Source organism: Magnolia sinica, chromosome 5 (genome assembly GCF_029962835.1).
Source record: "Magnolia sinica isolate HGM2019 chromosome 5, MsV1, whole genome shotgun sequence".
NCBI classification, from domain to species: domain Eukaryota; kingdom Viridiplantae; phylum Streptophyta; class Magnoliopsida; order Magnoliales; family Magnoliaceae; genus Magnolia; species Magnolia sinica.
The window spans coordinates 55,920,530-55,934,055 of NC_080577.1; positions in this window are offsets into that span (position 1 = coordinate 55,920,530).

A 13,526-nucleotide genomic window follows, 5' to 3' on the forward strand; every position below is an offset into this window, starting at 1 on the left:
AATATCTTCCCAGAGTGGGAGTGTGTGATTAACTCAGTGGTAATATAAGGGATAGGTTAACATGTTATCAATTCATTCAAGCAGCAATGATAAGGCAATACAACAAACATTTCCTAACTACATTGGTTAATGCAAGAATGATATGCGTAATGATGCCTGCCCTCACCTGCACTCCCTCAACGACTTCATCTCATGGTCGCGTCTGGCAAACTCCCTAAATGTACACTTCCTCGCTAAAGCACATGCAATGTGGTGCATGATCGTGTTAGCTAAGTAATTTATTAAGCTTATTCATACAGCAGATTTGGGAAGCTAAGGTACCTACCTTTATATCACTTACCCCAAACAATGATCCATCTAGGGTCATCAATCCTAGTTAATCACATATGATAGGTAAGTTGTAGGGCATCACCCCTAATGAAAAGTAATGGATAGGTAAGTTTACGAGTTTACACTCGAGGTCACTACGGAGAGGCTCGTTACCTCAGCGTAGGCCTAGTTTATACTCGAGGTCACTAAGGGGGGCTCGCCACCAGAATGTAGGGCGACAACTCGAATATGGTGTCACATATACCACCATATTCGGCTCACGAGTTTGAGTTGCTCACTGGTCACTACGGGGAGGCTCGTCACCCCAGCGTAGGTCGACAGCTCTACCACGGTGTCCCAGACACCACCATGCCTGGCTTATGAGTCTTAGCGGATTTGGTACCAAGGTTAAACATGCTTTACATTGGTAAGTGGTACCTTAGATTCAAGCAGTAGCATTCATACATGGTAAACACACAATAGGCCAATCGGGTTATTTGACAAGTACGATTGGTACGAGCGCACATTGAATTGATCGACATAAAGTGCGTAAGCACTCCTCGTGGCCTAACCACTGTCGATAATCACCATATGGCTCGGATTCATCGAACGTGTCTAATGTGGCAAAACTAATTCGGCCACTCAATCGGGAACCATTACCGATTGCCTGGACTACGTAGTAGTCCCAATCATACTCATATGCAATAGGTAGTCACATATATTAATCATAATAGCATTTAACAAACAAGTTAAACATAATTCTCATTTGAGCATTTTATCAAACACATTGAACATGTTGTTATACATATGCATTTTATCCATAAATCACATAGCAGAGAGTTACATTATATGAAGGAAACTACAAATATAGATAAGGTAGTTGAGACTCCCATCTCAACACCCTTGTTGGAAGCGATTTATCAAACAATTTCTCATTCAGACATTTTATCAAACACTTAGACTACACAAACTAAATTAGTTATAGCATATATTATAGCAAATCCTTTCATAAAGGAGTTGTCATACACACAACAAACATGTATTCTAGATTAATAGTCATGGCCAACATAAATCATAATTTCACTTTCATTCAAACATTTCAACGAACACATAGAATGCATTTTATATTCACATAGTGCACACACATGTATAGTTTATCAAATACGTCGTAACTAAGATCATATGGCAGCAATCAAATCAGACATAAATCATTGCTCACATTGAAAGCCTTGAAAACCATAACCTAAACATTTATAGTCCGCACCTTTCATCGGTACGCCCGTTACAAACTCGGTTCGTACACCATGTCCCCGTCTACAGCACAATAGCTACCTAAATCACGAAATAGGTTAGCTATTTCGTCGATTCCTCTATTTGGATCCCTAAAACAAGATTAGGGTTAAGATTTCTTACCCAAATCAGAGTTGGATTGGCTCGTGTGGCTAGATGTATAGATGATCTAGTGTGTATAGTTGTAAAAGAGAAACACCACCTCGATCTCCCAAACTCTCTCTCTTCTCCTCACTCTTTTCTCTTCTTTTCTCTCTTCTCTCTCCTATGGTTTGGAGAAAATTCGTATGGAATGGGAATGGAGTGGTTTAAGGTCCTTAAATAGACCCAGAACTGGTTCAAATGGCCCCAAGGCCATGATATACTTAGGTTATAGCCAAAGGGTGTCTGTTTCAGGCAAACGGGACTCATCTGGAGGCCCATTACTCACATGTGTCCTGGAGTAAGTTCCCTGACCATAGATCTAAGCCAGGTTATGATTTCAGTCTGATCGGATTTGTGGAGGACCTGTACTAGTTTAACAGTCATCGTCACTCGATCAGGGCCATAAGTATACTGACATGTGTAAGGAAATTTTCCTGATCCACGGATAGAGTTTGGTAAAAAACTGACAGTCTGAAGTCTTCAATTTCACATGCAAGCAAACGGTCCAAATCACTTAAGTTCTGGTTCATTTTCTAAAGATATTCGAGTTTCTCACACACTTCGCTCCAAGCTCAAGTTGTATGTTTATGGATACTATTTGGGCTTGATTCCTGCAGTTATAACCTTTAGTTTTGCAATAGTCGGACTTCCGATGCGCGGTCCAGGTCCAGTATGGAGTTTCAATGTTCTTCCAAGAGCAAATGGGTTTTGGGATTTCTCCGAGGTTTTCAAGTAATGTTAAGTTAGCGATTTTAATGGTTTTGGGTCTTGCAGTTCGTATAAATATTGGTTCAAGCTAATCCACCAATTAATTGAGTTTAGTACTTAATTAATTTTTGTCTAATTTCCACAGTATACGGTCTTTAGGGATTTCTTCCTGAGGTGGTACTCGTGTCTTTGTACGGATTTTTCCAAGACGTTACAATCTACCTCCCTTAAAGAAAAAAATTTTGTCATCGAAATTTGTACCTTTTCATACTCCTCGAGGATCTGAGGGTAGTTCTTACAGACCTCGACTTCTGTTTCCCAAGTAGCCTCTTCCTCATTGTGGTGAGTCCATAATACTTTCACGAGAGGGATAACTTTGCTCCGTAGCACTTGTTCCTTCCTATCGAGAACACGTGTTGGTCGCAGTACGTAGGGAGCATCTTCACTCAACTGTACTTGCTCCCATTTGACAATATGGGAAGGGTCACGAACGTATTTCTTTAGCATCGATACGTGAAATACGTTGTGCAAGCCGGCGAGTGGTGTGGGCAAAGCGAGACGGTATGCCACTACACCCACTCGATCTAGGATCTCGAATGGACTAATAAATTGTGGCATAAGCTTCCCTTTCTTACCAAAACTAAGAACTCCCTTCATTGGGGAAACCTTACGGAATACATGGTCTCCAACCTCAAATTCTAACTGCAGCTGTCTTGTATCAGCGTAACTCTTCTGTCTACTCTGAGCTGCAAGAAGTTGACGCCTGATAATGTTGATCTTCTCTGAGGTCGCCTGTACTAAATTTAGGCCAATCAAACTCTTCCCACCAACTACTGCCCAACAATGCGGTGATCGACATGGACGCCCATACAAGGCCTCGTAAGGAGTCATGCCAATGCTCCCTTGAAAGCTGTTGTTATATGCGAACTCAGCATAGGGAAGACAATCATCCTAACTGTCCTTGAAATCGAGCACACATACTCGCAACATATCTTCTAATATCTGATTTACCTGTTTCGTCTACCCATCAGTTTATGGGTGGAACATGGTACTAAACTTTAGTTGTACCCCCATTACTTCTTAGATCCGAGTCCAGAAGATAGACGTGAATCACGTGTCTTGATCCGACACGATCTCCATAGGAACTCCATGTAGCCATATAATCTCCTTGATGTAAAGCTTGGCTAAATCGTCTGCTGAGTTTGAAACTCTAATTGGGAGAAAATGAGCCAATTTCGTCAGTCGGTCCACAATTACCCAAATGGAGTCATGTCCCTTCCTCATCTTCGGTAGCCTCGAAATGAAGTCCATAGATATGAAATCCCATTTCCATTCAGCTATGGGCATGGGCTGAAGTAATCCAGGAGGTCGGTAATATTTTACCTTGACTTGCTAGCACGTGAGACAACGAGATACATAATCTGTTATGTGGGGCCTTCATGTTGTCCCACCAGTACAAACGCTTCATGTCTCGGTACAACTTCATATTGCTAGAATGCATTGTCATCCTCAAATTGTGAGCGGCTTCTAGAACTTCCTTTCTCAAGTCATGAAGATTTGGGATGCATAGGCGGCCACGATAACATAAACCCCCATCCAAACCAACTCTCCATTCAGAGTCTTCATCATCACTAGCTCGTTTCCTCATCTTCATCAACCATTCAACTTCTCTCTGAGCCACAATGATTCAGTCATCAATTAGTGGCTGCACACGGATGTGTGCTACACTCTCGAACGGCTCCTCTACTGTAAGCTTCTATTCGAAGTCTTGCACAAATTCTACCATGTTCCATTCTTCAATCATTAGCGGAGCTGTAAATTCTATTGTCTTATTGCGGCTCAACGCATCTGCCATAGGTTAGCATTGTCAGGAAGGTCGGGACCTCAAACTTGAAGTCTTTCAAGGTTTCCATCCATCGTCGTTGCCTCATATTCAGGTCTCTCTGTGTGAATATGTACTTGAGGCTCTTGTGGTCGTAAAAGAGCTCGAACTCTCCTCCGTAGAGGTAATGTCTCCAGAGCTTTAATGCGAAGATAACGGCCACTAATTCCATGTCGTGCGTGAGATAGTTTTCTTCGTGTTTCCTCAACTGTCGCGATCCATAGGTAATCACTTTGTCCTTTTGCATAAGAACACAACCCAAACCAACACGAGACGCATCGGTGTATATCATATATCTGACCCCTTGCTCTGGCAATACTAGCACGAGCGCGGACGTCAACTTGTCCTTCAATTCCTGAAAGGCTGCTTCTACCTTCTCATTCCAGGCAAACTTAAGATCCTTTCGAGTAAGCTAAGACAACGGTCTGATTATATTGGAAAATTCTTTAAAGAATTAGCGATAGTAGCCAGCAAGTCCCAGAAAATTCCTCAGTTCTGTAACTGAACCAGGCTGCTCCTAGTCCTGAACTGCGGTCACCTTAGCAAGGTCTACAGTGATACCTTCCTTAGACACTACGTCCCAAGAACTTGACTTCTTTCTTCCAGAAGTCGCATTTCTAGTATTGAGCAAACAACTGATTCTTCCTGAGAGTATCAAAGACCGCTTGCAGGTTCTGTTCGTGATCCTTTCGGCTCTTGTAGTATATCAAAATGTCATCTATAAATACGATGACAAATCGGTACAGATACGGCCAAAACACCTGGTTCATGAGATCCATAAACACTGCTGGTTTGTTCGTAAGTCTGAACGACATCACGAAAAATTCATAATACCTAAAATTAGTCCTGAATGCTCTTTTCTACATATCCTCATCCCTGACATGCAACTGATGATATCTAAACTGTAAGTCAATCTTTGAGAAATATTGTGCCCCTTTTAACTGGTCGAACAGATCATCTATCCTGGGCAAATGATACTTGTTCTTCATTGTCACTTAGTTTAACCTATGGTAATCAATACACAATCGCAGTGATCCGTCTTTCTTCTTTATAAACAATACCGGTGCTCCTCAAGGGGATACACGAGGCCGTATAAAACCTGCATCCAAAAGATCATTAATCTATCTCCTCAATTCCTCAATTTCACATGGAGGCATGCGATACGTCGATAGAGAAATGGGTATTGTACCAGGCATAAGGTCAATAGTAAAGTCGATCTCACACCGAGGAGGTAGTCCAGGTATTGTTCTGAACATGTCTGTGAAATCTTGGACTACGGGTGTAAGACCCGTAACCTAGCCTGTACCATTCCATAAACTTCTACGGTTCCCTCTAGTCGAGTTTCGGCGACCCGGGACGAGTAGATAGCATTGGCGCATGCTCTTGAGTCACATCCTGTAAACCCGAGCCGACTCAAAATGAGACCTATGTCATTTTGACCGTGCCGTCGCCGCGGTTCCGACGATGCGTCTTGTGCATCAATACGATGCTCAGATTATAAGATCCGGCCCGTGCATTATCTAGGCCGTTGATCGCTTGATTGTGGGACCCACCTATTCCTATTGCTGTACTTCCCTAGAAACATTAATTACTATGATGTCACCCTAGGGGTGACATCACCCTACCATACCACCTTACCTTCCCTTTTCCCCATAAGTCAAACTCATTAATTCCCATTACCTCACCATCCCTCTCTCCCATCACTCCCTTACATCATTTCTCTCTTTCACTTCTCTCCATTCCAAGCAATCCCTCCATGGAGCAACCCACGTCCATGGCTCCCATGAGAGAGCTAGTGTGGCCCACCTCCCTATCTCCCATCTCCACCATCCAATGATCATCTCCACCATTGAAATTGTTTCTTTGGGGCTCTATCATGCATTGGCGGAAGAAGGAAGAAGAGATCTCGAGGTGGGTGCTTCTCTCTCTCTCTCTCCTTCTCTTTTTTTCTTTTTTTTTCTTGTGTGATGTGTGGTCCACTTGGATGAACCCCACCTTGAGGTATGTTTTACCCAAACCGTCCAAGTCACGTGGGCCCTACCTTATGGCGGTGGAAACACAAGTATCGGTTTGATTTAAATCAGGTGGGCCTCGTTCATGTGAGGACCCACTTTGATGAAATATGGCCACATCGGCGTGGGACCCACCATTGTGTTTATGTATGCCGTCCAGCGTCCAGAGACGCTGGACGTGAGGGTGGCTAACGTGAAGTGTGTGTTTTGGCATTGGCGTGTGCTATCTGTACAAAAAAATATATATATATATATGCTTTGCTTTTAAAGTTTAGGGTGGGTCACTCATATAGGCCCTACCTTGATTCATAGAACTAATCTACACCGTCCATCCCATTCCTTAGCCTATTTTAAGCGTTGAACCGAAATTTGAGACCGATCTGATAATCAAGCGGGCCATACTATAGGAAATAGTGGTACTGCCATTAAAACCCACCGTGATTCTTCTATGCATCAAAAATATGTCGCATATTGGTCTCAATAGGTTGGTTTGAGGCAGTAGAACACAATAGACGGGTTGGATTTTTCAAATCCAGACCTTATATATGAAAAACCGCAGGAAATAAAAAAAAAAAAAAAAAAGGAGATTTGGCAGCAGCACCTGCTGCTGCCGCTGACGCCAGCAGCGTCTCTGCCTAGCGGACGCCAAAACGGGCAGGGATCACGGGTCCCAGCCGTGGGTCCCACCGTGATGTGTGTGAACATCAGAACCGTGCATTTGGCGGGTCTCCCTCCCGGCTATGGCCTACCCAAAAATCAGCCGTATACGGAACTTAGGTGGGCCATATCATCTAAAATCATGTGGAAACATGCCTAAACATATAAAATCATTTGGTGGGGTCTACCTGAGAGTTGGATGTGATTGAAACTTGGTTTGGACCCCTAATTTTATGGGACACATATAATGGACGGAGTAGATCTTGTTAATGAGGGTCCCACCTAAGATAAAAGAAAAAAAAAATAATGACAATAAGTTTGCATGTATATGCATAGACGTCTCTGGACGTCCAACGTGAAATAGGGAGCCCCCCCCTTGGCCTCAATTGTGGACACTACTGTGATGTATAATCTACATCTATGCCGTTCATTTAATAGGTCCCTTTTTTTTATGCGTTGGTTCCAAAAATCAGTCATAAAAAGTTTTAGGATGGCCCACACCATCACCTTTCATGTAGTGGTGTGTCAATCCACATGGAATCAACTGCTGGGGTCCACATGCAGCTTGGATCCACCTGAAACTCGGTTTGGACCCTTAAATTGGTGGGACACACACAATGAATGGGTTGGATTTGTGAACTACATCACGGTGGACCCCAGGACCACATAACCATACCAAAAGTTTGGTGGACAAATAAATATTGCAGTGGGCCCCTGGCCCATGAGACTTTATCAATAGATTGGATGCAAGTAAACATTTCAGTGGGTCCCATGATCATGTGACCCTATCACAAGGTTGAAAATAATAATAATAATAATAATAATAAAAATAAATAAATAAATAAATACTGTAGTGGGCCCCAGGTCTGTATGACCTTATCAACAGGTTTGAATGGAAATAAACATTTTGGTGGGCCCCAGGTCTATAAGACCTTATCAATAGGTTGGATGCAAATAGATGTTATAGTGGCCCAAGTTGGATGATAAATAAATATTACAGTGGGCCCTAGGCCCATGTGACCCTATGACTAGTTTGGATGGAAGATAAACATCATGTTGGCCTCATTTTGGATGGACAGTATGTTGGGCCCTAGGTTGGGTGGAAAATAAACATTTTGGTGGGTCTTACTTAAGACTTATTTATGTATGTGTTGTGTCCACAACTGTGGACCTCCATCATGGAACATGTGACTTATCTATTCCTTCCATCCCTATGGGACCCACTATGATGCATGTGTTTCATCCAACCGTCCAACCATTTTTGGAAAATGATCTTTTTTAGGTTTGAGACGAAAATAAGTCAGATTTACTTATCAAGTAGACCATAGTGCATGGTGAGGATTGAACGACTATCTTTGAAATCTTGAGACCCTATGATTAGATTAGATGGGAAATAAATGTTATGGCGGACCTTGAAAATTTTAGTAGTGGAAATCATTATCATCACTTATATTGAGTGTGGCCCATTTGACATACATGGGGCCCATTGATGTGGCCAATTTGATGTATGTATGACCATGTTGTGAGGCCTACTTTGAGGTATGTTGTAGCCCATTTGTCAGGCCCACTTTGATGTATCTTTATCCACGCCATCCAGGGCAGGTACCCCATTATGATATATATATCAGGGCTCATGGGTCGAGGCCCATTAGTGCTGCCTATTTGATACAACCCACTTGATGTGTACGAGGCCCATTAGGGCGGCCCATTGATGCAAGGCCTATTGTGACATGTATTGGGCCCATGATGCGTGACCCATTTGATGTGTATAAGACCCATGGGTAGGGCCCACATCTTATGTATTTGAAGCCCATGAGCAGAGCCCACCTGAGGTTTATATATGGGCCCCATTAATGTGGCCCACTTGTATTTGAGGCCCACGGGTTGCGGCCCATGGGTCGTGGCCCATTGTGATATATACTCGGCCCATACGTCGTGGCCCATTGAGATGTGTCTCCGACCCATTTAGTGAGGCCATTGTGAAATATTCCTACTCTTGTGATGAAGCCCATTGAGATGTATTTCTGGCTCATTGATGCGGCCCACTTGTTGAATTGAGGCCCATTGGTGTGGCCCAATGATGCGACCCACCGTGATGTGTATATTAGGCCCAATGGTGCGGCCCAATGTATCGACCCACCGTGATGTGTAGGTCCACGTGCTGTATGTGTAAGGCCCACCTGTGATGACTGTTTGAGGCCCACTTGTTGGATATTTGGGCCCATCTTATGCTTGACTCTATGTGGACCACTCCTTGGGAGCAATGTTGGTTAAATGTCCACATTGCTGGGTAGTGATGGTTGGATGTCCACATTGTGACCCTTCCTTAAGCCTTATCAGGCCCATTCTCATCATTCTCTTAGTGGGTTAACCCAAATAAGTGGGCCCCATTTACCATGGACGGATGGCTCCATGCTACCAGATTTGATATAACCATGGTCGAGGGCTGATCTTTATATTATGATTGATCAGATGTTCATCTATGGACCCAGTCTTGTCTATGTGACCGGTCGTCGGTGTTGATTATCGAAGCTGATTGTCGGTGCTAATTATCGATGTAGATTATCGGTGTCGATTTGTCGAGGTCGATTGTATTGGCCGGTTCCGATTGTCGAGACCTGCATGATGTATATGTGACCCGTAGTTGAGGGCCATTGTGATATGTATTAAGCCTATGATGCATGGTCCATTTAATGAATTCAAGACCCATGTGTAGGGCCCACATGTCCTGTGTTTGAGGCCTATGGGCAAGGCCCATTGTGATGTATTCATGGCCTATGGGCAAGGCCCATTGTGATATGTATTAGACCCATGAGCAGGGTCCACCTGTTGTGTATATGTGGCCTTTGAGTAAGACCCATTGTGTTGTATATTAGGCCCTTGTGTGAGGCCGTGGGCCCATTATATGTTTGACTCTATGTGGGCCATTCCTTGGGGGTAAATGTTGGTTAAGTGTCCACATAGTCGAGGTCGATTATCGATGCTGGTTGTGGATACTAGTTATGAGTATGTGACAGCATAGCATCATGATACATGCCCATACGCATCATCTGCATGTTTGTTATGAGAGGTGGTTGATCATTGCATATGTCATTGAGCATGTTGTTATGAGACTCCCTGATAGGTGGAGGTTATCTCACATGAGCACACGGTATGTGCAGGACTGATGCATGATTGGATTGTATGACTCATGCATCTCGCATTATGATTACTATACGCCCTAGCGACATCAGGGTCGTAGCCTCCACAGGCATATCGTGGATGGCCAAATAGGACAGGAAATGTTTGGTTCTAGCATACGGGCGCCATAGATGTCCCCGGGTGAAAATCCCTAAACCTCCGTGGCCGGGAGACGCCCAACGTCGAGACCGAGTGGATACATGAGCGCCGAGTGCCAAATACCGGGAGGCCGCGTCTCCCACCGTGTCGTGGTCGGTTGGGAGGGTGTGGCCTTACTCGCCCGAGGGTAGGGGGCAATACTAGGCCGAGTTTGACCGGCTCGTGAATGGGTCCGCTATCGACGTGCCGGATAGGTATTGGCGAGACTATTGGCAAGGCGGATAGTGAGGTTTCTTATGCTCACTTGTACGGCTGGGAGAGCGGCAGTGCCATTTGGAGTGTACTAAACCCCGGTGATGATCCCAGAGATGAACCGTACTGATATGTGGATTTAGTGAGCAGGAGTTGCATACTCATTCATGCATTCATTCATTCACCATCTACTCGGGTTGGTGGTAAGCAACTAGTTGATACGTGTGCCTTCGCAATGGCCAGGATTTCGGTTGGGGCGCGCGACTAACCTGAGATCAGGAGTCTACCACATTGAGTCTGACTATCCAAATTTAGGTATGGGACTGGTTTGGATAGAAGTCTCTTGTGATGGACCCCATAGCCTGCGATACTACGTACTACCATCCCGACTTCACACTCCAGTATGGTCATTCCATCCGCACCGCATATTGCATTACATCCGCGGCATACGACATCTTGGGTTACTGTATTTCTACATTTATATGGTTTAGATATGGCTGACGTGTTTGTGAACACATAAGGAATTATATACCCAATTGCATTTATATGGTTATATGGTCTAGGTACGACTGATGCTATTTGTGTTACTCATCAGAAATGTATATTGTATTGCATCCTCTACATTTGATATTTGGCTCTTTATGACTCCTCGTTTGCGTAGGTTATATATTGCGTATATATCGATTGGCTCATGGACTTGTTCATATTTCCGCTTACTCTGTTATCGTATGATCTATGATCTTGTGAGCATTTCTGTTTACTCAGATAATTCATGATCTTGCTAGTATCTTTGCTTATTCCGATATTGTACGGTTTATGGATTACCAGTACTTCCAGTTTGTATGATAATGGCATTGTATCGAATACTTGGCACTTACCTTGTACACACACCTACACCACCCTCTAAGCTTTCTATAAGCTTATGCACGATAGATGCATGCAGGTGAGGTTAGGTTGCAGCAGTATTGAGCTTGGAGCGTGCAAAGATCTTCTGGAGCTTTGATTTCGATTTATGTATTTCCCTTTCAGCATTGTACTCAAATGATTATATTAATGGATATGTGATGATGATGTTACCTTTGTGAATTGGGTAATCTTGTGGTTATGCTTATTATGAGTTAAATGTACAAAAAAAAATCCTCCTTGTAGGATCCTAAGATCGGAATCTGGCGTATAGGCGCTGAGAGCCGAAATGGGTATTGTACCAGGCATAAGGTCAATAGTAAAGTCGATCTCACACCGAGGAGGTAGTCCAGGTATTGTTCTGAACATGTCTGTGAAATCTTGGACTACGGGCGTGTCCCCAAGTGTCGGACTATCAACATTTTCCAACAAGGAAGCGTAACAACTAATGCAATAGGGCCAATTGACCTGCACTGGGAAAGTAAAGGCCGTGCCCTTAGGTTCATGAGCTATCACCAATCTGGTATCGCAGTCGATCTCTGCCTTCATCTCGGTGAGCCAGTCCATACCAAGGATGACATCATAATGACATAACGTGGCAATAATCAGGTCAACAAGCACTTTCTGCTTCCTAAGTCTATCGAGCAACCCTTACAAATCTTGGCAGAGTCTGAGAAAGTTCCTGTGGCAGTAAGGATCATAGGAGTAGTTTCCAACACTAGTCGCTTGAATGCTGCACATGATAATATTGAAATAGTGGATGTCACGCCCCGAACTTGGAAACCGGGCTCACAAAATTTTCGATCACCGAATCCGGCGCCGACAGCCTCCACAGTACCCCGTTCTCGGCTCTCGGTACCCATACACCAGATTTTAATCCTGGGATCCTACAAGGAGGATTTCAAACATGATTTTGATTCAGTATAAGCATAACCATAAGCATAATCCATGAACAATAACCACAAGAACACCATCACAAAATCCACTATGATAAAAAACTTTGAGTACAAAGCATATGAAGGAAAATAAAAGATAATGATTATAATAGAAACTCTTGAAGCTAGACTGCATGCTCATACTACGGTGAAGCTACGGCTGCGTCCTGACATCACCTACACGCATCAATCGTGTATAAGCTTATAGAAAGCTTAGAGGGTGGTGTAAGTGTGTGCATAATACACCACCCTCTAAGCTTAGAGGGTAGTGTAAGTGTGTGCATAAAAAAAGTTTGTGCATAATATGAACGTTCTCAGATTGCAATGTCAGAGTAATGCGGAATCATGCTAGTGAGTACATGAATGCAATCTGCCGTAATAAGGCTATGCGGTACAAGATATGAATGCTATCGGCCATATCAAGACCATACGATGCGAGATACAAATCAAGCATGCCAATCCTCATCCAAATCCATATATCAATATAGCTCCTCACTAGAGCATCAAATATCAGTATGTTTCTCACTTTGGATAATCACCAGGGTTTAGTACACTCTAAATGGCACTGCCCCTTTCCCAGGCGCACAGTCAAAGTGAGCATAAGAAACCTCACTATCTACCTGGCCAATAGTCTGCCAATATCTATCCGGCACGTCAATAGCGGACCCATTCACGAGCTGGTCAAACTCAGCCAGTAATGCCCCCTACCCTCGGGCGAGTAAGGCCACACCCCTTTCTAACCGACCATGACACAGTGGGAGATGCGGCCTCCTGATATTCGGCCCTCGTACGCTCATGTGTCCAGTTGGTCTCGACATTGGAGTCATCCTCTAGTACCATCAGGTTTAGGAATTTTCACTCAGGGACATCTATGGCGCCCCGATGCTTAATAACAATATTTCAGGTGTCCAATGCTATCATCCACGATGTGCCTATGGAGGTCATAGTCCTAATGTCGCTAGGGCATGTAAAAACCATGCCATACAAATGCGAAGTGCATGAATCACACTACTAGTTATGCAACAATTCTACGCATACCGCTCGCTCATAATGGGCAACTCCGCCTATCAGGGAGCCCATAACAATCAGCTCGAAGGCAAATGTTATGATCAGTCACTCCTCATATCAAGCATACATATGATGCGTATGAGCATG